We start from the raw sequence: 13,101 nt of genomic DNA, 5'->3' as shown, positions 1-13,101 counted from the left end.
AGAATACATGCGGATTTTATGTTTTACATACTAGGCACGAGTGTTTAATACTTCGTAGACATACGCACTTGCCAAGTGTACTTTCAGGGGGTATAAACGTTAAGTTAGTTACCAAGTGCCCACGGTTAGCATATACTTTTACATACTTTTGAAACGCTCGTTGTAGCACTGAAATCTCGTGGCCTACCTTACATACTGTTATACTTAAACTATAGCTCACCAACCTTTGTTTTGATGTTTTTAAGCAGGTTTTTCTCAGGTGCTTGAGGTTAGCTTCCGCTGTGTACTAGTCGTGCTGTAGACACCCGCTGCTTAGAGTTGTCATCGCATGAACTACTTTATTTTGCATTCAAACATTCGTACTTTTGAAACTATGTTATGTAATGACCATTGGGGTCACGTACACTTATTATTTGCTTCTACTTAGTGAAGCATGCTTTTGGATTGTAAAACATTTGACGTTGGTTATGACGTCACTTTTATTAATGAATGCAACTCTTTTGAAATCGCATATAGTACTTAACCTTGTAATGATCCTGTTGTTGATGGTCCGTACATGATGATTTAGTACGGGGCGTCACATATAGGTTTAATGTCGGCAGCGTTATAAATTTAGACCACAAGATTTCATATATAAACGTTTTAATAAAAATATTCTAAGTTTTTGAGCACTTGATAACCATACTTAACATTTAATCAACGTCGCATATTCCCTTTATTATGAAATCTTACTACACCGTACCAAGTGTAGTCACCGAAATGAAGTACTGTGCAACCGTTGAATACTGGTCGTCCAGTCCGGTTGGGGTTGTCAGGCCCGATAGATCTATCAACAGGATTCGCGTTTACAATACCTCATGTAAATAATAGTTACCAAGTTACAGGGAAGTATGCCAGTGGTACAACTCAACGTAGAATATATGTTTTTAATCACTTGTGTCCATAACGTAAATCATAAAATGCATGTATTCTCATCCAGAAATATTTAGATTTTAAAAGTGGGACTATATACTCACTTTTGCCTTGAAGGTATTTATCACGACTTGGTCTCCGATAGATATCACGAACCTAACCATATATATAATATATCAACATATTTTCTTTTTAAGTAATCGTTATATATATATATATATATATATATATATATATATATATATATATATATACATATATACTTTTAATATTTTCTTAGTCCGTAGTTAGCAGTTCGATGTTAGTGGTCCACAATTAGTTGCTTAAATAAAATAAATAAAGACCCCATCGTATTCGTATTGATCAGAATTAATCTCGACCCATGGTACCATGTTGTCAAGTGACGTGTTGCGTACATAAAGTACCGTGTTGTTAAATGACGTGTTGCGTACAATAATGAGGTCTTATGATTAATCTTCTCGTGTTGTTTACAGGTGGTCCTGAAATATATAAAATCAAATCATAAGTAAATATATATGAAATATCATATTAATTAGAAATATATGATTAATTTAATTTTTCTCCAAATATTTTCGTAGCTAAACTAGCTTCGGATACCCGATCTTGTTTTAGTCGTAGTTTCTTCATTACAACTCCGTTTTTGTTGGTTCAACTTGCCACTTCCTTGGATCGAGTAAAATTTTAAGAATATGAACTGAAAATACCTTAGGTTGTATTCGAAATCACAGGTTATAAGTCAAACTTTGGTGAAACTTATGAAAGTGATCATTTTCCATCATAAAAACAACATTTAATGATCATTTTTCTAAAAATACTTACACTTTGAGTTAAACCATGAAATTTTTATGTGTTAACATATTCATAAGAAATATAATTTTTCCTAAACATGAACTTCCAATTCAAAGCTTAAGATGGTTTTTAATTATCCAACCCAAAACAGCCCCCGGTTGCACTCCGACGATGTAGATTCAGTTTTTAAGATGTTCTTTGTAAAATCAAGTTATATCTTGTTAAGTTAGCATATAATTATGATATATTACAGGTCTTGAAGTGTTTTAAAAGTTAAGTCAGAAGGATCTATTTAGTTTGCAAACAAGTTTGAAATCATTCAAACTATGTTCTTGTTGTTAAAATTTTACAACACAAAATAAGATAGCTATATAAATATGAATCAAATAAGGTTATGAACAAGGTTACTACCTCAAGTTACTTGGACAAAGTTACTGTAAAAGATGAGAAAAATCCTAGAACCAAAAGAGTGGTGGAGTTGGATCAAAAGGTTGGAAGTAAACTTGTATTTTTAGAAGGATTATTGAAGTTTTCTTGTAAGGAATTTATTATGATGATTAAGGCTTGTTTTTGAAGCTAGATCTTCATGGTTATTTGCTGAGATTGTGAAGAACACTTAAGGTTCCTAAGAGTATGTTTTTGGTTAGAGAAAATGTGTAGTAAAAATGAAATTGGAATGGAGTATAAATGGTGGTGAAAAGATGTATAAATTTGTAATATTGTGCAAAAGTCTTGTAATATGCCAAATTGATTAATCATGCTTGCTAAGATCCAAAATTAGCTGACTCGTAGCTACTAATAAAGTGATTGTGATGTGTATATACTAATAGTAAATATGTATAGGAGCTGGGTATGATACGAGTACATATACTCTAGGTATACGTGTAGAAATTTTGAGGAAACGGAACGAGAATTCAAATATAGCTATCTTTTGTAAATATACTTATATTGTTTTATGTATATAAGCCCTTTAAAAGTGATTAAATACATATTTATACGATACTTGTATAAGTATTATAGGTTAAAGGTATATATGTCAAATAACGTTACGTATAGTTATCATTTTGAAAACTTAAGTTAGTAGTCTCAAAGTATACTTATAACTTATTGTTATTAGTACACAATGAGATGTTAAACCATTCTTAGATCATGTTAAATATATATAAATACATATATATACACAAACGTATAATTATCGTTTGTTATATAGTTCGTGATATCATCGGTCAAATTGGACGGTCAAACGTTGTGTAAAACTCTTTTTAAAACATAAATCTCAACAATTTAGATTACTTATCATGTTGGTAAGGTTTAATTTATGTAAATATTAATCTCATAGGTATAAAATGATCGGAAAAATCCGGGTCGTTACAGTACCTACCCGTTAAATAAATTTCGTCCTGAAATTTTAAAATTGTACCTATTTTGCGTTCTCGGGAAACAAATGTGGGTACTTTCGTTTCATCTGATCCTCTCGTTCCCAAGTAAACTCGAGACCCCTTCGAGCATTCCAACGAACCTTAACGATCGGTATGTTGCTCTGCTTGAGTTGTTTAAGTTCACGGTCCATGATTTCGACTGGTTCTTCTATGAATTGTAGTTTCTCGTCGACTTGGATTTCTTCAAGAGGAATGGTGAGATCTTCCTTTGCAAGACATTTCTTAAGGTTTGATACGTGAAATGTATTTTGTACTCCGACGAGTTGTTGCGGTAACTCGAGTCGATAAGCTACCGGTCCAATGCGTTCGATGATCTTGAACGGGCCTACATACCTTGGGTTCAGTTTACCCCTTTTACCGAAACGTATTACACCTTTCCAAGGTGACACCTTTAACATAACCATGTCACCGATCTGAAACTCTAATGGTTTCCTTCGGACATCGACATAGCTCTTTTGGCGACTACGGGCTGTTTTCAATCTCTCCTTGATTTGTACTATCTTCTCAGTCGTTTCGTGTATGATCTCGGGACCAGTTAATTGTCGATCTCCTACTTCATTCTAATAGATAGGGGATCTACACTTCCTTCCATACAATGCTTCGAATGGTGCAGCTTTAATGCTCATATGATAACTATTATTATACGAGAATTATGCTAATGGTAGATATTTATCCCATCCGTTTCCAAAATCGATCACACATGCCCTGAGCATGTCTTCAAGAGTCGGAATTGTTCTTTCACTCTGCCCGTCAGTTTGTGGATGATATGCGGTGCTCATATCCAAATGAGTTCCCAGGGCCTCCTGTAGTGATTGTTAAAACTTTGATGTAAATCTACTATCACGATCGGATATAATGGAAATAGGTATTCCATGCCTTGAAACAATTTCCTTTATGTATAATCGTAATAGTTTCTCCATTCTATCCGTTTCCTTTATAGGCAAGAAATGTGCAGATTTGGTGAGACGATCAACTATTACCCAAATGGTGTCATAACCCCAGGCAGTCTTAGGTAACTTTGTTATGAAATCCATGGTAATACCGTCCCATTTCCATTCTAGGATTTCTGGTTGTTGAAGTAACCCTGACGGCTTCTGGTGTTCTGCTTTGACTTTGGAACAAGTTAAACATTCCCCAACATATGTTGCAACATCTGTCTTTAAATTAGGCCACCAATAATGCGTCTTAAGATCTTGATACATCTTTCCAACTCCAGGATGTATCGAGTATCTTGTCTTATGTGCCTCATTCAATATCAACTTCCTTAATCCACCCAACTTCGGTACCAAATACGGTTTGCAAAATATCGAATTCCGTCTTCCCGTATAACGAGTTGCTTCTCATACTTCTTCATTATTTCATTTCCTATGTTTTCTTTAGTAAGAGCTTCTCGTTGAGCCTCTTTGATTTGTGAGTTGAGATTCATGCGAATTTTTATGTTCATCGCTCGTACTTGAATTGGTTCTCATTCCTTTCTGCTTAGAGCGTTGGCCACTACATTCGCTTTCTCGGGATGATAGCGAATCTCACAATCATAGTCGTTTATCAGCTCGACCCACCTACGTTGCCTCGGTAAACACAGTGCATTTAACCCCATATAAGTAGTGTCTCCATATCTTCAATGCAAACACTACTGCTCCCAGTTCTAGATCATGCGTCGTGTAATTCCGCTCGTGAATCTTCAATTGACGAGATGCGTATGCAATAACTTTCTTTCGTTGCATAAGGACGCAACCAAAACCTTGTCGTGAAGCATCACAATATATCTCAAAATCATCGTTCCCTTCAGGTAACGATAAAATAGGTACCGTAGTCAACTTCTTCTTCAGTAATTGAAATGCACTCTCCTGCTCAGAGGTCCATTCGTACTTCTTCCCTTTTGTGTTAACGCTGTTAATGGTTTAGCTATTCGGGAAAAATCTTGAATAAACCTTCTATAATAACCAGCTAAACCCAAAAATTGGCGTATCTGCGTTGGTGTCTTAGGAGTCTCCCATTTTTCAATGGCCTCAATTTTAGCTGGATCAACCTGAATTCCTTTGCTACTAACAACGTGGCCAAGAAATTGCACTTCTTTCAACCAAAATGCACACTTAGAAAATTTAGCGTATAACTGTTCTTTTCTTAACAATTCTAATACCAACCTTAAATGCTGCTCATGCTCTTGCTCACTCTTGGAATAGATAAGAATATCGTCAATGAAAACGATAACAAACTTATCTAAATACGGACTACAAACTCGATTCATGAGGTCCATGAATACAGCTGGCGCATTAGTCAACCCAAACGGCATAACCAAAAATTCGTAATGACCATAACGTGTCTGAAAAGCAGTTTTCGGAATATCTTCTTCTTTGACACGTAATTGATGATAGCCTGATCTTAAGTCGATTTTCGAGTACACACATGATCCTTGCAGTTGATCAAATAAGTCGTCAATTCTCGGTAGTGGATACCGATTCTTGATAGTTAACTTATTTAATTCACGATAATCTATACACATCCTAAAAGATCCATCTTTCTTCTTGACGAATAAAATCGGAGCTCCCCACGGTGAAGTACTTGGTCGTATGAATCCACGGTCCAGTAATTCTTTTAACTGACTCTGAAGTTCTTTTAACTCAGATGGTGCAAGTCTATATGGAGCACGAGCCACTGGTGCAGCTCCTGGTACTAGATCTATTTGAAATTCTACAGATCTAAATGGAGGTAATCCCAGCAACTCTTCCGGAAAGACTTCAGGAAAATCTCTTGCCACAGGCACGCCATTGATGCTCTTCACTTTTTCCTTCGTTTCGAATTTATTAACATGTGCTAAGATAGCATAACACCCTTTCTTCAAGCACTTTTGAGCTTTCAAACAACTAATGAGTTTTAGCTTTGAGTTACCCTTCTCTCCATAAATCATTACTGGCGTTTTATCCTTACGAGGAATGCGAATTGCCTTCTTGGCACACATAACTTCAGCTCCTATTTTGGACATCCAGTCCATGCCGACTATTACATCAAAACTTCCTAATTCTAAGGGTATCAAATCAATCTTAAATATTTCTCCGGCTAAATTTATTTTACAATCACGGCAAATTTTATCGGCTTTAATTAGTTTACCATTAGCTAACTCAATCATGTACTTAGCATCTAGAGGTAATGATGAACAATTCAATTTATCATAAAAGTCTCTACTCACGTAACTTCTATCGGCACCAGTATCAAATATAATAGATGCGGATAAGTTATTAATGGTAAACGTACCCGTAACAAGCTCCTGGTCTTCACACGCCTCTCTAGCATTAATAACAAATGCTCTTCCACGTGCAGATCCATTATTCTTCTCTGGATTAGGACACTGGCTCTTATAATGACCCTGTTTCCCACACCCATAACAGGTAACAGTGGCCAAGGCAGTTCTATTTGCATTAGTGGCAGGAGTCTTGGTGCCATTTGTATTTGTAACAGGAATCCGACAATCTTCAGTAAGATGACCCCTTCGATTACAATTTTCGCACACCACATTACAATAACCAGAGTGATATTTGTGGCATCTGTTACATAAAGGATTTCGTCCTTTGTAACCTGAGTTCGAACCGCTACCCGCACCTTGCGTGGTTTCTTGTTTCTTGTTGGATTGTTGATGATTACCTTCCCACTTTCTTTTGTTTCCCGATGTCTTGACATCGGTGTTCTTATCCAGAATAATCTGGTCCATCAACTCATTCTCCATGGTGATAGCTTCATGAATAGTCTTGGGTTTGGATGCTGTAACATTTGCCTTGACCTTTTTAGGCAAACCGTCTTTGTACAGTTCAATCTTCCGTTCTTTGGTTGGTACCAATTCGGGACATAGCAAAGCTAATTCCATGAATCGCTGATTGTAGTTAGTGAGTTCAGTACCAACAACTTTCAGGCTTCGTAATTCATCTTCCAACTTCCTAACCTCATTCCTTGGACAATATTTGTTGATTAGCATTATTTTGAATTCTTCCCAGGGAGTATCATAAGCTACATCTCCTCCTACGGCCTTCACATAGTTTTTCCACCACGTGAGTGCACTATCTTGTAAGGTGCACGATGCATACTTGGTCATGTCCTTCTCAATACAACCACTGATTTTAAACACAGACTCAATCTTTTCGATCCACCGGGTTAAACCGACCGGTCCTTCTGTTCCACTGAATGATGAGGGCTTGCAACCTTGAAAAGTTTTGTAAGTGCATCCCACACGAGGATTTGGGTTAACTGCAGCACCTCTTACAGCCTCAACCCATAACATTCTATCGTTCACTCGCTAATTAATGAGTTCCTGGATTTCTTGTTCCGTCATTCGGTTCAATCGCGCCATAATCTTCAATAAAAATGGAAAAAAAAAATTATTCACATGGAATATTATAGATGTAGTATGTATTTACAGTACATCGTAGCTATTAATAATATGAACCAGTTATTATTATAAAAGCCTTTTCTTCTTATTAGCGTTTTATAATTATATCTAGGGTAGTACCTACCCGTTAAAGTTCATACTTAATAGCTTAGTACGAAAATCAATTACTACCACCCAAATAATACTCAACCATGGAAAATTATTGCATTTCATACTTCACTATTTTACATATGCTTATCTTACATCAAACATTAAGAAAACCACACTAGTAATATTATACAAAACGTTATATGATCCCATAGTTTAAAACAACAGCGTATCATTTAACCAAAAGCGTTTGTGTTCAAAGGAATCGCTTAAAGGTTATCATGGTTGTCTCCCTGCGTTTTGGCTGAGGGGCTGAAGAACTGGATGCCGGGATAGAACTAATAGGAATAGCGGGAATAGGTGTGGAAGTATCTGGTGGAGTTGGTGCCACAACATCCTCTCTAAACTCGGAATTTGGATTTTCCAATTCAGTAGCCTTTCGTTTCTTTCCTCGTTCGAACTTGTATTTCGTAATTTCCTGTATTTCTTCCTCCTCAGGATCACCTTCCGGTTCCTCTTCAATTGATTCATTCGGAACTTGTGAGTCTTCCCCAAAGGTGTCGTTTTCATCATCGGATAGGTTAATGACTGGAACACCATCTGAAGATTCTGGTTCGGAGTCGCTGAATGTGATAACAAGTTCTAAGCTAGACATCTATCACAAAACCACTAGCATGTTAGCATCACATAATATTTACATATTAATTTTTAACCAACAAGGATAAGCAATAGTTTTCTAAATTAAACACGGTCAAAGTCCAGACTCACTAATGCATCCTAACAAACTCGATAAGACACACTAATGCAAATTTTCTGGTTCTCTAAGACCAACGCTCTGATACCACATGTCATAACCCGACCTTAACTATAAGGACGAATACAATAACATATGAATTCATCGCGAGGTATTGACCTCTATATGCGACATTTTTCAAAAACTGCATTCGTTTTTACAATACAAACCATAGTTTTTATTACAAATACAAGGTTTAAACAACTTAATAATGATTATCGTTTAGCGATAATCATAGACTTACAAACTTTACATGTGATAATAACAATACGACTTCCAACATATTTTACATTACAAATCCTCCGATATGCAGTTTTATTTTTGACACAAATATGCATACTCAAGATCTTGCTTAAATTCAACATGTTGCAGCGGAAGCTTTTAGTTATCACCTGAGAATAAACATGCTTAAAACGTCAACATAAAGTTGGTGAGATATAGGTTTAATGCCGGCAGCGTTATAAATATAGACCACAAGATTTCATATATAAACGTTTTAATAAAAATATTCTAAGTTGTTGAGCACTTGATAACCATACTTAACATTTAATCAACGTCGCATATTCCCTTTATTATAAAATCTTACTACACCGTACCAAGTGTAGTCACCGAAACGAAGTACTGTGCAACCGTTGAATACTGGTCGTCCAGTCGGGTTGGGGTTGTCAGGCCCGATAGATCTATCAACAGGATTCGCGTTTACAATACCTCATGTAAATAATAGTTACCAAGTTACAGGGAAGTATGCCAGTGGTACAACTCAACGTAGAATATATGTTTTTAATCACTTGTGTCCATAACGTAAATCATAAAATGCATGTATTCTCATCCCGAAATATTTAGAGTTTAAAAGTGGGACTATATACTCACTTTTGCCTTGAAGGTATTTATCACGACTTGGTCTCCGATAGATATCACGAACCTAACCATATATATAATATATCAACATATTTTCTTTTTAAGTAATCGTTACATATATATATATATATATATATATATATATATATATATATATATATATATATACTTTTAATACTTTTAATATTTTCTTAGTCCGTAGTTAGCAGTCCGATGTTAGTGGTCCACAATTAGTTGCTTAAATAAAATAAATAAAGACCCCATCGTATTCGTATTGATCAGAATTAATCTCGACCCATGGTACCATGTTGTCAAGTGACGTGTTGCGTACATAAAGTACCGTGTTGTCAAATGACGTGTTGTGTACAATCATGAGGTCTTATGATTAATCTTCTCGTGTTGTTTACGGGTGGTCCTGAAATATATAAAATCAAATCATAAGTAAATATATATGAAATATCATATTAATTAGAAATATATGATTAATTTAACTTTTCTCCAAATATTTTCGTAGCTAAACTAGCTTCCCCCGATCTTGTTTTAGTCGTAGTTTCTTCATTACAACTCCGTTTTTGTTGGTTCAACTTGCCATTTCCTTGGATTGAGTCAAATTTTAAGAATATGAACTGAAAATACCTTAGGTTGTATTCGAAATCACGGGTTATAAGTCAAACTTTGGTGAAACTTATGAAAGTGATCATTTTCCATCATAAAAACAACATTTAATGATCATTTTTCTAAAAATACTTACACTTTGAGTTAAACCATGAAATTTTTATGTGTTAACATATTCATAAGAAATATCATTTTTCCAGAACATGAACTTCCAATTCAAAGCTTAAGATGGTTTTTAATTATCCAAACCAAAACAGCCCCTGGTTTCACTCCGACGACGTAGATTCAGTTTTTAAGATGTTCTTTGTAAAACCAAGTTATATCTTGTTAAGTTAGCATATCATTATGATATATTACAGGTCTTGAAGTGTTTTAAAAATTAAGTTAGAAGGATCTATTTAGTTTGCAAACAAGTTTGAAATCATTCAAACTATGTTCTTGTTGTTAAAATTTTACAACACAAAATAAGATAGCTATATAAATATGAATCGAATAAGGTTATGAACAAGGTTACTACCTCAAGTTACTTGGACAAAGCTACTGTAAAAGATGAGAAAAATCCTAGAACCAAAAGAGTGGTGGAGTTGAATCAAAAGGTTGGAAGTAAACTTGTATTTTTAGAAGGATTATTGAAGTTTTCTTGTAAGGAATTTATTATGATGATTAAGGCTTGTTTTTGAAGCTAGATCTTCATGGTTATTAGCTGAGATTGTGAAGAACACTTAAGGTTCCTAAAATTGTGTTTTTGGTTAGAGAAAATGTGTAGTAAAAATGAAATTGGAATGGAGTATAAATGGTGGTGAAAAGATGTATAAATTTGTAATATTGTGCAAAAGTCTTGTAATATGCCAAATTGATTAATCATGCATGCTAAGATCCAAAATTAGCTGACTCATGGCTGCTAATAAAGTGATTGTGATGTGTATATACTAATAGTAAATACGTATAGGAGCTGGGTATGATACGAGTACATATACTCTAGGTATACATGTAGAAATTTTGAGGAAACGGAACGAGAATTCAAATATAGCTATCTTTTATAAATATACTTATATTGTTTTATGTATATAAGCCCTTTAAAAGTGATTAAATACATATTTATATGATACTTGTATAAGTATTATAGGTTAAAGGTATATATGTCAAATAACGTTACGTATAGTTATCATTTTGAAAACTTAAGTTAGTAGTCTCAAAGTATACTTATAACTTATTGTTATTAGTACACAATGAGATGTTAAACCATTCTTAGATCATGTTAAATGTATATAAATACATATATATACACAAATGTATAATTATCGTTTGTTATATAGTTCGTGATATCATCGGTCAAATTGGACGGTCAAACGTTGTGTAAAACTATTTTTAAAAACATAAATCTCAACAATTTAGATTACTTATCATGTTGGTAACGTTTAATTTATGTAAATATTAATCTCATAGGTATAAAATGATCGGAAAAATCCGGGTCGTTACAAAATGATCCAAGGGCTGAGAAGCGCTCCTTGGATCTCAACCTTTTCCTTGTTTTCTCTTGAACTCTTTTGGCACAATATTATAAACTATAACCATATTATGTATATGAATAGGTTTGATCTGTAAAATTGAGGGTTTCTAATCGGGGTTTTTATATGATATTTTAATTTTATTTATGTTGTTTAACGGGTTTAAACTTTAAATTTTGATTCACCTTTTCATCTATTTATGCGTGCCAAGTGTTTGAATAATTGTTTGGAATAGAACTTGAAATGCGGGTATCTTATCTATGAATAATGTGTAGTGGATTTGCGGTCATAATAAAGAAAACTTTAAAATTGATAACTACATAATAAAGAAAACTTTAAAATTGATAACTAGTTTATAACACGCAATTTCGTGGGGTTTAAACATCAGTGAATACGTAGTTGGATGTATGTTTAAAATAATTGTATATGAATGAGTGTAGAAACTTGGTTGATATATAATAATGTAAGTAAATATAAATATAAATATAAATATAAATATAAATATAAATATAAATATAAATATAAATATAAATATAAATATAAATATAAATATATTTATATTATTATTTATTGTTAATCGAGTGGTGTCAATGGATTTCTGATCCAATGCTCTACGATCGTGATGTTTTAAATCGTTTTGGAATTGGATGAGAACCTCTGTAACACCCCGTTTTCTCGTATATGATGTGTAGGTGTATCGGGTATGTACGACTAGTGTATGAAGGATTCGAGGCGTATTCGTATGTTGGAGTTCATGTAAACGAGAAGTGAATCAGACTGTGCAGAAGGTCGCGGCGCGACAGAGTGGGCCGCGGCGCGGCAATTAACTAGTTTCAGGATGAGGAGGCATGTCAAGGCAACCACCAGACCACGTTATATGTCGCGGCGCGACGGTTGAGGGCCGCGGCGCGGCAATACTGACGAACTGGTTCCTGTTTTCGCAATATTAAAGGAAAGTGAGGGGCATTTTGGTCATTTCACGTGTGAGCCAGATTTGAGATCTTAATCTCATCCATTCATTCCATTTCTTCATTTCTTTTTCCTTTTCTTTCCTATTTTCCTCTCAAACTTCAAAACCCCATTTGATTCAAAGTGAGATTTGAGAAGGAAGAAGCGGGTTTTGATCGAAAGCGTAAGAGACAAGTTTATTCTCCTCATTCTTAGCTACAAGGTGATACTAGCGGTAAGCTCTAACTCCAAATTTCATTTTCGTGTTCATCATTCAAATTTGGGGCTTTTTATTGTATGTTCATAGATGGAACCCATTTAGTTGTTAATTGAAGATTAACACCAAGATTCGGGTTTATAGGTGATGAAGGCAGGTTTTGTGTTAGTTAATGATTTAACCATGTTTAAGGCTTGTAAATGATGTAAAATCACTAGTGTTAGTGATAATGGAAGTATTGGAAACCATTTGGGGTGTTTTGGTTGACTAATTTTGAAATGGGTCAAAATTAGAGTTTAAGTGTCATTTTGGGCAAGATTGGTGTTTAACACCTATGTTTGGGTTTGATAGGCGTTATTGGAACCATTATCACTCTAGTTAGTGATTATTGGCGTGTTTGGGCATGTGTTGTACTTGGAAGTGCATTTGGGTCGAAATTGCACTAAGTGTCAATTGAGTTGGTTTGTAAGTCCACCCTAATTGTGTTGTTTATATTGTAATAATGGAATAGGTACATTCCATCGGCGAGTTGCGAA

This window comes from Rutidosis leptorrhynchoides, chromosome 3 (genome assembly GCF_046630445.1).
Source record: "Rutidosis leptorrhynchoides isolate AG116_Rl617_1_P2 chromosome 3, CSIRO_AGI_Rlap_v1, whole genome shotgun sequence".
Taxonomy (NCBI): domain Eukaryota; kingdom Viridiplantae; phylum Streptophyta; class Magnoliopsida; order Asterales; family Asteraceae; genus Rutidosis; species Rutidosis leptorrhynchoides.
The sequence above is the reverse complement of the archived record's forward strand: the minus strand, read 5'-3'. Positions refer to the sequence as shown.